The following is a 15,893-nucleotide window of genomic DNA, read 5'->3' on the forward strand; positions in this document are numbered from 1 at the left end:
TATCATGTAAGAAATGGTGGGAACCCTCCCAAAATCCAGGTTACCAGATGCCAACCATGGGCAACCTTGCAAGCAGGCCTTTCTAAAAATAGCAGTCTCAGGTCTGCTGTGGTGTCCCTTTACTATACACACAAGAAGAAATATATCATTTAAAACTGATCTTGTGTAACTATAAAACATAAAGGAATTATCTGATAAACTATTAAAATATATAAAAGCTTATAAATATGTCAATATAGAGTCAATAATATGTTTATATACTAGCAGTAACATATACAAACCAACAAACAGAAGGTCCTATATGCAATAGCAACTAAAACATATGTAATGCCTGGAAATAATCTTAACAAGACATGTAGTGACAACATGAAGTAAAAACACAATTATATGAAGAAATATAAAATAAAACTTGAAAAAGTAACCAGATGATTATTCCTGATTAGGAAGACTGGATATAAAAATGATGTTCAAAATTAATTTGTAGGTCTAATGGAACCACAATGAAAATCTCTGCTGCTTTGAGTTCTTTCTTTAAAAGAAAAACATAGGTTTTGGGGGGTTTTGCCTACTTTGACAAAATGATCTCAAAGTTCACTCAGAGAATAAAAAAGGAAGAAAATTCAGAAAAAAAAAAAGTTGTTAGAAGGTGAGTCTCATTCTGTTTTAATCATCTTACAATGATATAATTAAAACAATGTGGTAATTGTACAAAGAATAGCCTAGATCAATGAAAAAGTTAAGTCCAGATATGGTCTTAGTATATGAATAACAAAGAATGCCTCACAAATCGATGAGGAAGACAAAAGTTAGTCAGTATGATTTAGGAATAACTGTTTGACAATTTGGAGCACATTCATCTAAACTCTAATTTTTTTTTAAAGAAAGCCAATCATGTCTGATCTTTTTATTACTGCAAATAGCCATTATGAAATATAATTAAAACCAAGTGTGTTTGGCTTTGGAAAGGTTATAGTTACATTAGTATTTGCTACTTCTATATGTCAAAAAAAGTAGGTAAAATAAAAGGGCAGACAGGCCTGGGAAAAATATTGCAGAGTTAATATATTTTATATTAATAAAATATACATTCACATATTGCTTAATGACAATATACATTCTGAGAAATGTGTAATTAAGCAGTTTGTAGTGAGAACATCATACCCTGTATTTACACAAACCTAGATGGTACAGCCTACTGCACACCTAGGCTACATGGTATGGCTTATTGCTCCCAGACTGCCAACCAGTACAGCATGTTACTATATTGAAAATTGTAGGCAATTGTAACACAGTGGTAAGCATTTGTGTATTTAACATATCTAAACATAGAAAAGGCACAGTAAAAATATAGTATTAAAGGAAAAAATGGTGTACCTGTGTGCGACACTTACCATGAATGGACCTTGTAGGACTGGAATTTGCTCTGGATGAGACAGTGAGTGGGTGGTGAGTGAAGGTGAAGGCCTAGGACATTACTATACACTACTGTAGACTTTATAAACACTGTACACTTACATTAAATTTATTTTTATTTAAAAATAGGGTTTTTTTCTTTGATAATAAATTAACTTTGGCTTACTGTATGGCCACCACCATATATGCAGTCCATTGTTGACAGAAATGGCTTTATGCAGGACATGGCTGTATTGTATCTTTATATGGAGCAGAGGTGATAGTAGAAAGTATTTTGTCCAGGCCATGTGGCCTTGGATAAGTCCTTTAGCTTCTCTAAACCTCAATTTCCTTCCTTCTTGCAGGTTGTGGCAAGGCATAAATATACATAAAGCTCTTGGCATATATTCTACTTATTATGGTTGACTGACAAATGATAGCTAATTAGTAGTGGTGGCAGTGGTAATATACTTGTAGTGATAGTAAGAGCTCACATAACTAAGAAAGCATTGTCCCCAAAGATAAATGCATTAAAAACATGAACAGAGAATTCTCAAAGGAGGAAATAAAACTCATAAACTCGGAAAAATGTTTGACCTCACCCACAAAGTTCAAATTAAAACCATGAAATGGCATTTTTTGGCCCACTAAATTATCAAAACATTTTTTAAAAAGCAGTACCCAGTGCTGGGAGGGTGTGTTGAAATCGATATTTTCATACATTTCTGGCGATTTATAAATTAGCACAACTCTGTTAGGAAGTAATGTGGAAATATGTGCTGTCATTTCCCCAAAAGATCATATCCTCTGATTTAGTAGGCTGAGATTTACTCCTAGGAACAGACCCCAAACATAAAAGTGCTACATGCATACAAATGTTAAGTGTAGTTGTTCCTGAATAATTAAAAACAATCTAGCTGTCCAGCAGTAGGAGAAATTACTACAAATTACTCAGTAGATATGATAAATAGAATGTTACTCAGAAAATACAAGAAGTAAGGCCGGGTGCGGTGGTTCACACCTGTAATCCTAGCACTTTGGAAGGCTGAGGTGGGCAGATTGCTTGAGCTCAGGAGTTCAAGACCAGGCTGAGCAAAATGGTGAGACCCCATCTCTACTAAAATGCAAAAAAATTAGCAGTGCATGGCTAATTTTTTATGTCCGGGTGCCTGTAATCCCAGCTACTTGGGAGGCTGAGGTGGGAGAATCGCTTGAACCCAGGAGGCAGAGGTTGCAGTGAGCCGAGATCGTGTCACTGCACTCCAGCCTGGGCGACAGAGTGAGACTCTGTCTCAAAAACAAACAAACAAACAAGAAGTAGTCCAGGCGCGGTGGCTTATGCCTATAATCCCAGCACTTAGGGAGGCCGAGGTGGGCAGATTGTTTGAGGCCAGGAGTCAAGACCAGCCTGGGTAACATTAGCAAAACCCCGTCACTACCAAAAATACAAAAAATTAACCAGGCATGGTGGCAAGCACCTGTGGTCTCAGCTACTCAGGAGGCTGAGGTGGGAGGATCGGTTGAGCCCAGGAGGCAAAGGTTGCAGTGAGCCAAGATTGAACCACTGTACTCCAGCCTGGGTGACAGAATGAGACCCTGTCTCGAAAAACAGTTAAAAAATTAAAAAGAAAATGCAATGTGAGAAAATAAAACAGGAAGCAGGATTTTATGTGTATTGTGTAGCAGACAAAAGTGGAAAGACATATTTCAATTTAGAAACTAATATTAAAATGTATGCTTATAGAGAATTACTACTTTTATAATTTATAAATTATAGTTAATTAAAATTAGATTTTGATAATTATTTCCACATGATCTCTTTCTTCTTTAAATGACACCAAAATTTAACCTCAAAATCTTGGCACTGACAGCCCTGAGGTTTTTTATATTGCTCCTCTAGAGGGAGCACAAGTGCTTGAAATACTTCACAACCATAACAATCTGTTTCACAATAGTCAAGAATTTTAGAAGGGCAAGAAAACACAGTAATCTACTGCAGTTTATCAGTAGTGTAGTCTGGTGTAGATAATCTAGTCTTAGATACAGAAGACGACCTCTAGCTATAAATAATTTATTTTCTATTATTAGCGCTGCTTTTAAGTGACATCAATTTTCTTGCATTGAGTATATCATCTTTTTGAGTTGAAGTTCCCAGTAGAGATGAAAATGGTGAAAAGGAAAAGAAAATCAAGGATGCAAGCTATTCTCAAAGTCCTAATATTATTGACATGGAATTATGGTTTAATAACTTTTCCTTGAACTTCCAAAGAAAAGTGCTATCAGCCCATTTAATTTTTTGCTTGTTTGTTGTTTGTTTGTAGTTGGTATCCTATTAATGCTGAGTTCCACAGAGCACCAAGAAAAGGAAAGGGAAGAATTTGTATCTTTAATGCATTAGTTAATTTGACTAGGTGTCTACCCAGGCAGGGCAACTCTGATCAAGGATCCAATGTGTCTCTTGCTATGCCAATTGCAAAAGCAGATGGGGTTTCGATTTGGACGGTCCTCAGGGTCAGCCACTTTCTAGCTCTGAGTCCACTCTAAATGTTCTCAAGTTTGTTCAATTTGAATTTCAAAAACCCTAATTAAGGTGCATAATTTCCTTCTCGTAACCCAGTTTTGCCACAAAGCTACATGGAATCTAGAGCAACATGAACAACCATAGCTTCTTCACAAGTACTTATTCCTCCTTCCATCTTTATATACTCAGACAACAACAAAGGCAATAAAAGATGGGGATGATAGGAACCTGAGAACTCTTTTTTCTTCTGACCTGAACAATGAGCATCTTTTCAAATAACATAACAAGTCCTAAGACAACAGCAGATGAACTATTTCTCATGGAAGCTAGAGGTAGAAATGCCCATAAAACTTTTCTATTTAGGGAAGGATTGCTCAGGAATCTCATTTCCTCTATTGGGTGTAGTCTGACAGATGAGATAAAAGGCCAGGATCCTGCAGGACCATCCCCGCCGTGGAGCCCTTGCCCAAAATGAAGGTGCTGAGCTTCACTCCCTGCCTGTCGGGACATCTTCATCCATCTTCTTTGCACTTTCAAACTACTACTACTACTACTTAGTATTGTAATTATTTTTAATTATTTAAAAGGATGTGAGCATTGTAAAAAGTTACCCTCCAAAAGCCCAAAACCCCTGCTAATTTAACTTAAGGTTCTCCAGCTTTCCATGTCAATATATTTTCATCTTATCTAATATCTAGCCCATATTCAAATTTCCACAATTTGTTCCCAAAGTGTCCCTTATAGCTAATTTGTTCAACCCACAGCCCAATCCAGGAGCATGCATTGCTTCTGGGTGAAATGTCCTTTGAGTCTCTTAATCGAGCCCAGTTTCTCTTCTTCTTCCTCCTTTTTTTGTTTTGCGACAGAGTCTTGCTCTATCACGCAGGCTGGAGTGTTGTGGTACAATCACAGCTCACTGCAACCTCGATCTCCTGGACTCAATCGATCCTCCTGCTTCAGCTTCCCAAGTAGCTGGGACTATAGGTGGGCACCACCATGCCTGGCTATTTTTTTGTATTTTTAAATAGAGATAGGGTTTTTGCCATGTTGCCCAGGCTGGTCTCAAACTCCTGGGCTCAAGCAATCCACCCACCTGAGTCTCCCAAAGTACTGGGTTTACAGGCATGAGCCACTGCACCCAGTCCTGTCTTTCTTCTTTTTAATGACTCTGACTTGTTGAAGAGCCAACCAGGACAGTTTTCCTAATTCCTGACTTTGTCTGCTTGCCATTTACTATGGCATTCAACTTGTTTCTCAACTGCTGAAGTTTACATCTGAAGTTAAAACTAAATACGATGAATTCAAGTTAATTTTTAAATCTATCATAGATGGTGGTATACTTCACACTGCATCTTCATCATATTAGAGAAGATAAATATTAATTGCTTGCTAAGATTCATCCCTGGGTTAGGGTAATAGTCTAAGCCTTTTATTGAGTGACAGAATGTTGATTTTTTAATTCTGTCCTTCTACATTCTTGGCAAGCATTCTTCTGAAAATAGAACTTTTTCTATTTGGTTACTCTAAGATACATTCCTTACATAAAGGTTAGATAAATGCTTAATTCTTTCTTTAGTTACCAGTTGTCAAAGTAAGAAGTCAATTATCAAGCCATCTCAAATGATGGCTTATGAGTTCTCTCTTTGGCTTTCTCTTTTTTTAGTATCCCTATAGAAACATGGATTTTTAAAATTTAGTGTGATTCAATTGATTAAATCACTGTTCTTTTTGATGTTCAAATTGTTGCAAATTTGGGTAAGCATGGGCTCCCAATTTGGACATACTTTTTATTTTTATTTTCCATTAAAAATATTTTTAGCATTTCTTTTGTATTTATCTACTTATTTATTTTTGTGCATGAATGAGTTCTTTAGTGGTGATTTCTGAGATTTTGGTGCACCTATCACCCAAGCAGTGTACACTGTATCCAGTGTGTAGTCTTTTATCCCTCACCCCACTCCCACCCTTTCCCCCAGTCCCCAAAGTCCATTGTATCATTCTTAGGCCTTTGCATTGGACATACTTTTTAACTTAGATTTTACAGATAATTTTCCTTCCTCTGGCCATTATCTCAGTCCCCAATTTATGCTTAATATTTTTTGTTAATGTTCTTCTCTCATTGATTTAGAAATACTCTTAGACTATATATCTGTGTATGTTTTGTCTACTATAAAAAAGTTCCACTTTTTAATTTTCAGGTTTATAATTCACATGCATAAAAGTATCCTTATTTGCCAAGTCAGTGATTTGTTGTCCATTTTCTTATAAGTTTTCAAAACTTTATTGTTGTCTCTTCTCTGACAACAATATGGCCTCGTGGAGAGATAGGCAGGAGCCAGGGCATGAAGAGTCTTGTATGCCAAGTTGGAGAATTCGGACTTTCACCTGAAGGCGATCAAGAGACAATGAACAGGCATTGAAGGGGAGTATCATGATCAGATCTCCTTTTTGGAATGATCAGGTGATCAGGCTATAATATGGGGTATTTCACAGATGTGAACAGGACTAGAGGCTGGAAGTCCAGTGAGGGACCTAACTTGCAGTGATTCAAGTAACTAGATCTAAGAAAGTAGCAGTGGGTATACAGAGAAGTGAACAGCTCTCAATGTATTTGGAAGTAGTCAGAAGGGCCGGATGCCATGGCTCATGCCCATAATCCCAGCACTTTTGGAGGCCAAGGCAGGAGGACTGCTCAAGCCCAGGAGGTTGAGGCTGCAGTAAGCTGTGAACGTGCTACTGTACTCCAGCCTGAGTGACAGAGAGAGGCCCTGAATAAATAAACAAACAAACAAATAAATAATCACCAACAGGATTTGGTGATTATTTAGATGTAGAGGCCAAGGGAGAGGAAAGAGTCAAGGATGACTCCAGGTTTCTAGCTTGGGCAACTGCGTGGGCAATGATGCCATCCACTGAGATCTAGCACAATGGATGTGAAACCAGCTTCACAAGGAAGTGTAGCATGCTGCCTTTATAAATGCCAAGTTCCACTACGTTGTATCCTCATTGACATATTAATGAGCACATTTTCCCAGTGAATGCACTTTTCTATTCCAGGAAGTAATACACATCATTTCTACTGGAAATCGTCAACGTTCCCTCTTTTTTCTTCCACAACCTCCTCATCCTGCGCTACCAGTTCCAGCAAACTCCCTGCACCTGTGCCCACATACACTGGCTTCCATCCTGCTTCAGTGGAAGAAAGGCACCTGCTGCTCTTCATGGCACTCCTCTACTTGTGCCCTACAGCCCTCTCATGTTCTCAAGGTGTCTGCACTGGCAAGTACACTTTTTCTCTTCTGTATCATCTTTTTCTCCCTCCCTTAAGGATGATTTCCATCTATATGCTATTATCCATTTTAAAAAGCAAACTTCTCTTGACCTCATGGCCCCTCCAGCTACCACTAAATTTTTCAACACTCTCAAAGCTCTTCAAACTCATTCATATTGTTGTTTTCATTCCTAGCTTTACTTTCTCACCTTTTATTTCTCCCCCGTTCTGTTCCTTAGCTTCTCTCTATTCAGGTTTTTATTCCCACCATTCTACAGAAAGAGCTCTCAGCAGGGTCCCCAATGTAGGTACATTCCACAAAAGTCAAGGCCAGATATCTGCACTCGTCTTATTAGACCTTCCAGCAGCACTGGCCAAGTCTCCCATTCCCTCCTTCATTCATTCAACACATCTGTATTGAGCACTTACTCTATGCCAGGCACTGTTTTAATCCTTGTGGATACAACAATCAATTAAAAAGACAAAGATTCCTGCCCTCTGGAGACTTATATCCCAGCAGGGAGAAACAGTTCACAAGCAAAAAACAGTAAATAACTAAATTACATGGTATGTTAGAAGGCAATAAGGGCTATGGGAAGGAGAAAACATAGAACTCAGCAATAGGCTGGAAGAGTTTCCCTTTTAGCACATAATTATCCCTATAACGAAACATACCCTCTGTGACAATATTTGATATCAAGCCAAATTACAGAATATGTCTCTACAACCTCACATAATAAAAAGGAATCAGATTTTCATCTGCTATCTTTCTGAAGTGCTCTCCTCTCCCCTAATTCTCCTGGATTTGATGTGAGGACGCTGGAGAAAACACAGAAGAAACAGTTGAAACTCGAGAAGGGGGAATGGGGCTTTAGTATTTCCCATTGTGATACTATGTATTGGATCTTGGGGGCAGGCAACAGAAATGGAAGTGGCAAACGTCCAGGGTATAAGCTGACTCCTTTTTTGCCCTTTTTCCAATTATGTCAAGTGATAGCTGTTTTCTCACAGTGGAGAGTGAGTCAGAAACTCAAAGTATGATAAATGGTCCAGGAGGGAAATTCTCTGTGGGTTAATACTTTTTGTTTTCATGTGAAAGAAAATAAAGCTATTGTGTAAATATCATAATTATGGTAAGTATTGATTTTCTACTAGGAATGGCAGATTGTTTACAAAAACGACTGCAATCATTCCTTCGTCGCTGTACGCACACTGCTCCCATCAAGAGGTAGTCTGTTTCCCCCTCCTTTTATCCAATCAGGCCTTGGGACTTACGTTTATTAGCAGAATGTGGTGGAAGTGATGGTGTGAAACTTCCGCATCTGGGCCTTACAGCATTCACTTTCGCCCTTTTGGAACACTGTGCCACCATAGGAGCCGGCCCAAGCTAACATGCTAGGAAATGAGACAAGCCCTGCCGACTGAGGCCTCCCAGACAAGCCAGTCCGCAGTCAAGCCACCAGAAGACTGCAGCCACAAGAATAAGTCCATACAAGACCAGCACAAGAACCTCCTAGCTGAGTCCAGCCCAGCATAATTGACCCACTGAACATAAAACCATAAAATGGACTGTTTCAAACCACTCAATTTTGAAGTGAGCCTGTTATACAGAAATGGGTAACTGATATACTAGGTATTAAATATTTATTATTTATTCAAATGATAATCGTTTTAACATTGAGCATTGATCTTTTAATAAGTAGAATTTGAATAAGTAATTTTAATGTTTATGAAAAGAGGTAACAGTGAAGAGTACATACTGGAACTTTTTTTTCAATAAAAAGTCCAGTAGTGGCCAGGCGTGGTGGCTCATGCCTATAATCCCAGCACTTTGGGAGGCCGAGGCGGGTGGATCACGAGGTCAGGAGATCTAGACCATCCTGGCTAACACAGTGAAACCCCATCTCTACTAAAAAATACAAAAAATTAGCCAGGCGTGGTGGCAGGCGCCTGTAGTCCCAGCTACACGGGAGGCTAAGGCAGGAGAACGGCATGAACCCGGGAGGCAGAACTTGCAGTGAGCCGAGATCGCCCCGCAACACTCCAGCCTGGGCAACAGAGCAAGACTCCGTTTCAAAAAAAAAAAAAAAGTGCACTAGCCCTATATCTTGAAATAAGTGTTTATTTTTATAAAAATTAACCACATTATCCATAGTGTTTCATGACTCACTTCATCCACTCAACATTGTAGATATCTACCCATGTCAATACATGCAGAGCTATATTTTTAAAAAGTTGCATAATATTCCATTGAACAGATACACATAATATATTTGTATAACTCCCTTTTGACTGACAGCTGGGCTAGTTCCCAATGTTAATGTATTATAGATAATACTGAAAGGAACTTCTTTATACTTACAACTTTGAATACTTACTCTTTCAGCCTTGGTTTTCTCATCTGTAAAATGGAGATATATCTGACCCCTCCTATAGAATTGTTATAAAGATTAATGACACTTTGGGACGCTGAAGCAGGAGGACTGCTTGAGGCCAGGAGTTTGAGACTAGCCTGGGCAACACAGTGAGACCCCCTATACAGAACTAAAAAATTAGCGAGGCATGATAGTGCATATCTGTAGTCCCAGCTACTCAGGTGGTTGAGGTGGGAGGACGGCTTGAGCCCAGAAGTTCAAGGCTACAATGAGTTATGATTGTGCTACTTCACTCCAGCCTGGGTGACAAAATGAGACTCTATCTCTAAAAAAAGAAATAAATAAGATGAATGAAATAATGCATATGAAGCCCTTAGCAGTTTGGGGAATGTAACGAGCCCTTAATAAACTGTGGTTTTGTCATCATTATTATTATAAGCTTCTTTAGGGCCCAGACCATGTCAGCATGGTCCCTCAGGGCCTGGCACATAATAAGTGCTCAATATTAAAATAGCTAACACCTGCTAAATGCTTTCTATGGGCCAGACCCTGGGTTCAACTGCAACCTATGAAGTATTACAGGTACTGCTATTATCCCCATATTACAGATAAGGAAATGGAGGCACATAGAAGTGAGGTAACTTGCTTAAGAACAGAGCTAAAATTTGATTTCATAGCAATCTGACTCCAAAGCCCATGCTCTTAAAACTATACCATGCTGCCTCAGTAAATATATCCCCAGTAAATATAGAAATCAATATGATAGATTTCTAGAAATGCAACTTTTGGGTCTCAGGACATACATATTTTTAAGACTTTTCAAACATATATGTAACATAAGTTATTATAATGTTAAGTTTTTGAAAAGCAGTAAATAAAATTTTATATGCAATGTTATCATAACTATGAAAAACAATGCATAGAAGAAAAGTGGAAGGAAACCCATCAAAATGTTATAAGTTACCATTTCTGAAGGACAATTCATGGGTGACTTTTTTCCTTCTATTTTTTAAAATTTTTCTATAACGAGTTGTTACTTTATAAGAACAAACTAAATAACCATAGCCTTGCTTTTGGTGTTATATGTGTTGTTCTACCTCACAGTTCATTCTGTTCTTGAAAGCAAACCTCTCTAAGAAAAAGAATTTTCATGATTAAATGGCATTCTGTATCCTCTATCAATCTTAGAAAGGAAATTAGGGTCACAGGAAATCTGCCTTCCTAACATGAGCATGGTAACTTGTTTGATCTAACTCCTGGCACTAATAAGGAGTGTTGTAGATTTACCTGTCTGATATTTCCTGACTGAGGACAAGAGAACTGTTGTACTCTTGCATCCATTTGTAAAGCCCTTTTTATTGACTCAGGGTTTTGCAAAGACTTTATCAAATTGTTTCTCAAACAATCCTGTGAGGTTGTAGTGTGTTCCACTGAACCTTGGATACACATACACACCTACATGAAAGCAAATGTAGCCAGATAATAATTTGACATATTAACCTCTGTACTTTTTGCCCAGTACTTGCTGCTACTCCAGAGCTTTCCCCAGTTTTAGCAGCAGCTAGAGTGTTCTCTGCTTACTCCCTTGGAGAAAGAACAATATAACAGACCTTGAAGAACACAGGTATCAATTCTTGGCTTATGACTTTCAAAAGCCTAGGCTTAGAGGAGGCCCAGATGACAGAAAATGAAGAATAGCAAAGTTTCACCACATCTCCCCCCATCTAATTCCTCAGCCAGTGAAGGAGAGAGGGTGAAGCTCAAGAGAACAAGGAGAGCTTAGATATTAATACAGAGATTTCTTGAAAAAGTGGCCCTGTACTCCCAAATCTCAGAGGAGTTTCAGGGATCTGACATCGTAGAAAACCTATGCCTCACTTGGGTATAAACAGGGAGAGCAGGAGGAAACAATAATTCTCTAAGCCTTACACGGTATGGAAATAGTGAGAATATTTCCCATGAGTGCAGAAGTAATGAGGACATGGAAAGAAATTACTAGTCGTCAAGTTCACTCTTCTGCCAACTCCAACCTGCTGTAAATTTTAATTCTGGGATTTCCTTTGCATTCTTTTTAGAGTTTCCATTTCTCTACTGAGATTCCCTACTTGTCCATTGACAATTTCTCTAATTCTTTGAACATATTTATTAAATTCAAAATCCAGGTTATCTGGAAGTCGGTTTCTATTGACTTTTTTTTTTTTTTTTTTACATTTTGGTGGACTAGTTACCACCTTTAGGAAAGAGGAACTTCCTGGCAATGCTAGTGTCAAAACTGGATTAAGCAATGACATTCAGGGATGACAATAATCTAATGTCAAAGTAGTTGCTTGAGGTGAAGGAAGGTATTATTTTGATAGAAACGACGCATAATGTGTAATGATTTCCAATCTTCAAGTAAACATGACAGTTGTAAAACCCTTGTAAAAAGTATAAGGATAGCATCTCCAATCCTCTTGATTGGCTTCAAACAACTGACATGACCTGCCCACTCTTTAAAGAGTAGAACTGGAAGAGAATTTAAATCATTAACATCTAAGTCCCTGCCTTCTACCAAGTATGAAGACCATGTCCTCCAATGATGACAATTTTTTTCTAAACAAAAATCAGCTTCCTTGCATTCTAATATATAGGTAATATATACTTACAGAAAAATCAACCAAAACAGACAGGTATAAGGAAGAAAGTACCATTTAATTACTATTAATATTTTGTTGAACATCCTTATAGATGCTGTTCTATGCAAATCCTTATGCATATAAATATTGCACTCACACTGTCACCAACAACGAACCCATTTCTCTATGTCTTTGATCATACTGGATGTGCGCAATCTTTCCAAACTTTACCATCAAACAAAAAGTAAGACTTCAATTTTGTTGAGTGATTTGGTTCTCGTGCTGAGGATAAGGATCTTGTCATGTACTTCTTTCTGGCTTTTAATGGGCAGTATGTGCAATATATAGTGGCCTGGAGCATAAATAAGATGGTTTGGCTACCATACTCCCAGATATATTGCACTAACTCTGTGTGTCCTTGAGTAAGCCACTTCATCTTTCAATGCCTCCATTTCTTCACATGCAAATGAGGGATTTGGAATAGGCATTCTTGAGCTTCTTCTCTGGCTATCAGTAGGGGAGTGATGGCGAATGCACCACGCAGATCTGCAGTAGGCCCCTTTGGATGACTAACTCGATAGCCATGCCCAGCTCCTCTCCCTTCCCTGCTTCTACTCTAGAAGAGGCTGGAAAAACTCAGCAGCCCTTCTGTAGGCCTTTTTTGGAGTTAAGGGATGACAATGTGACCAAATTCTGGCTAAAAAGACAGAGGGAAGTCTATCTGGATGCTTCTAGAAAGCCTTTTGCTTTCCTGATGGAAGAAACAGGCACGAGAGAGCAAGCTCACTGGCACTGTCTCTCCTTTGCCCCTGGCTTCCAGGTAGACTTGATGTCTAGACCTGTAGGACAGTGTGTTGGCTTTGCATTGTGTTGGTGTAAGCAGCATCTGTTATCCAGAATCCTCCCATAGTTCCAGCATTGGCCACAAGGGAAATATTGCATGAGATCTGAGAGGCAGCAGCCAAGCAGCAGCCATGGTTTTTATGCTGTAAAGGACAACACAAGGTGTAAGGAACATTGGCAGTTCTCACACATTGTCACTGACCTGCTGCCTCACCTTGCTGGCATGAGCAGGAGCAAGCCTCACAGTTCCTCCTGCTCCCGCCAGATCACCTCCTATGGCTTCTTAAAGTCCTAAGCCAAGTGCATCTGTAGCTCGGTAAAGGGTGCCAGCATGTTTTGCAGGACACCTGTATTATTGAGGCTGGAGGTAGTGAGAGACACCTGTAGATCCAGCCTGTCCTAAAGGACTTCAGTCGTTCATGAATTCCAGTTTGTTCTCACAGATTCCAGTCTGTTCCCTCTATCATCCACATCTAACTTTCTACTCTGACTGCAATCCTGGCTGACCTATAGTGACTTCAGACTCAACACTAGAACCAAAGATAACAAACAGCCATGCCAGGACTCCTCCACCAGGTCTCATCCTGCAACGTCTAGGGCAGCACTGTCCAGTAGAACTTTCTGTGATGATGGAAGTGTTTTATACCTGAGCTGCCCAGTATGATAGCCACAAGTCACATGTGGCTATTGAGCATTTGAAACGTACCTAGTGCCACAGAGGAGCTAAGTTGTTACACTTATTTAATGTTAATTAATTTAAATTTAAGTAGCCAGATGTGGCTAGTAGCTACAATATTGGTCCAGGCAGGCCTAGTGCCTAATAATAAATTCCATGTTTTTTAAATCACTCGTAGTGGCTCTGTTTCTCTGGTTGAATCCTGACTGATACAGGCAGCAGCTGCTAGCTACATGGGAAAAGCATGGAGACACAAAGCCAGCATTACTAGGAATCACAGGGCTAGAGGAAGAAGCAGCCTGGCTCCTGGAAGTTCAACCAGCTTACAACCTTTGAACTTCTTAGTGAGAAAAAAAATAGACCCCCAGTGGGCAGTGAACTACAACTGTGTGCTTCCAATAAATCCTGCCTCTTTTCTTGGTGGCTTCTGCTTCCTGCCGTGAAGTGGTGTAGACCTTGTCTCGAATACTACAGGACACAGATGGTGTTCTTAGAACTCAATTTGAAAAAAAAAAAGTATTCATGCATGCATAGGAATCATAAAATATAAATTTAAACTCATCTTTTGAACAAGGAAAGTAACATCAATAGAACTATGAACAAGAATTGTTAGCTTTCTGCCCAAGCAATTCTCCTTTCCTTCATGTTTATCTTTGCTTTCTCTTGAAGAATGACCTAGAGGAAGTAACTCACCTTCCACAGTCCTTTGAGTTCATGGATACACAAATGAACACTATGAACTTTAGACTTTAAGAAGTGTGTATTAGTCAGGGTTTTCCAGAGAAACAGAGCTAGTGGGATGGATATATAGAGAGATATTTATTATAAAGTATCGACTCATGCAATTATGGAGGCTGAGAAGTCCCACAATCTGTCATGTACAAGTTGGAGACCCAATAAAGCTGGTGACAAAGTTTGAAGGTCTGACAGTTGAAGAGCCAATAGTGTAGATTCCAGTCCTGGTCTGAAGGCCTGAAAATTATGAGTGCCAACAGCAGAAGATCAATGTCCCAACTCATGCAGTGAGGCAGAGAGTGAATTCCACCTTCCCCCACCTTTTTAGTTCTATTCAAGCCCTAATGGATTGGATGAAGCCCACCAACACTGAGGAGGGCATGTGCTTTACTCAGCCCATCAACTCAAACACTAATCTCCTCCAGAAACACTTTCACAGACATACCCTGCCATCAAGTTTAACCAGCTACCTGGGCAGCCCATGGCCTAGTCAAGTCCACACATAAAATTAACCATCACATAGTGTTCCCCACATACAATGGCCCCACAAACATGAACTAAACAATTAGCAAAGTTATATGGCTCAATTCTAGAACTGAGGGTGTTAATCTGTTTTCTGTTAAGAAACTCTAGGCTCTATGTAAACTGAAACTGTATCAAGATGTTGACATTAAAATTAGAAATGGGAAGAAGCAGCTTTTAAACCACAACATTAATTGAGGGTAACTGACAAGCAAGATTAGACTTGCACTTAAAGGAACAAATATGATGATCCAGTTGCTATGTAGCGACAGCAAACTTATCAACCCTCCTACTCAGCACTACTCAGCAATCTAGCAACATGGAACATACCAGAACTGCTAAACCAAACACACACACACACACACACACACACACACACACACACACACACGTATGTATTCTGTCCAAACGCTGGAAGCAATTAAAAGGAGTAATTTGAACAAGTAATGCTGAGCAGCACAGCAATTAATAGGATACCGGCCCCCCAAGATTTATAGGGTCCACTCTAGTCTTCCTCTTGTTACATACCTTACCACAGGTGAGACACCCTCAGGGCACTACTCACCCAGACCCCATTCACCCTCCATTCTAGACCACCTTCCAGGTACCTGAGATCATGAAATTTCCTGCTCAAATATTGGTCCCATAACTTGCTTCCAGGGCTTGATCAGGCATCTTCCCTAGGTCCACCCAATCAAGGGTCAACTGCATGTTTGAGGTACGTATTCCCAAGACCGAGGTGGCTTTTGGGAGAGAGCTTGGTTATCAAGAAGTATACTGGCCACATATTTCTGTGCAAGACTCCTTGTGGTGCAACACTGAGTCAGGGGTTAGGAAGACAAAGGGGCAGGGGCCTGAGGGAGGATCTTCAATTGCACTCTTGCTCTGGTATTCATAAAAACCAGGGGCCGGCCTGCCACCAGGTACCCATCCAAAGAAAAGC

Source organism: Macaca fascicularis, chromosome 7 (genome assembly GCF_037993035.2).
Source record: "Macaca fascicularis isolate 582-1 chromosome 7, T2T-MFA8v1.1".
NCBI lineage: Eukaryota > Metazoa > Chordata > Mammalia > Primates > Cercopithecidae > Macaca > Macaca fascicularis.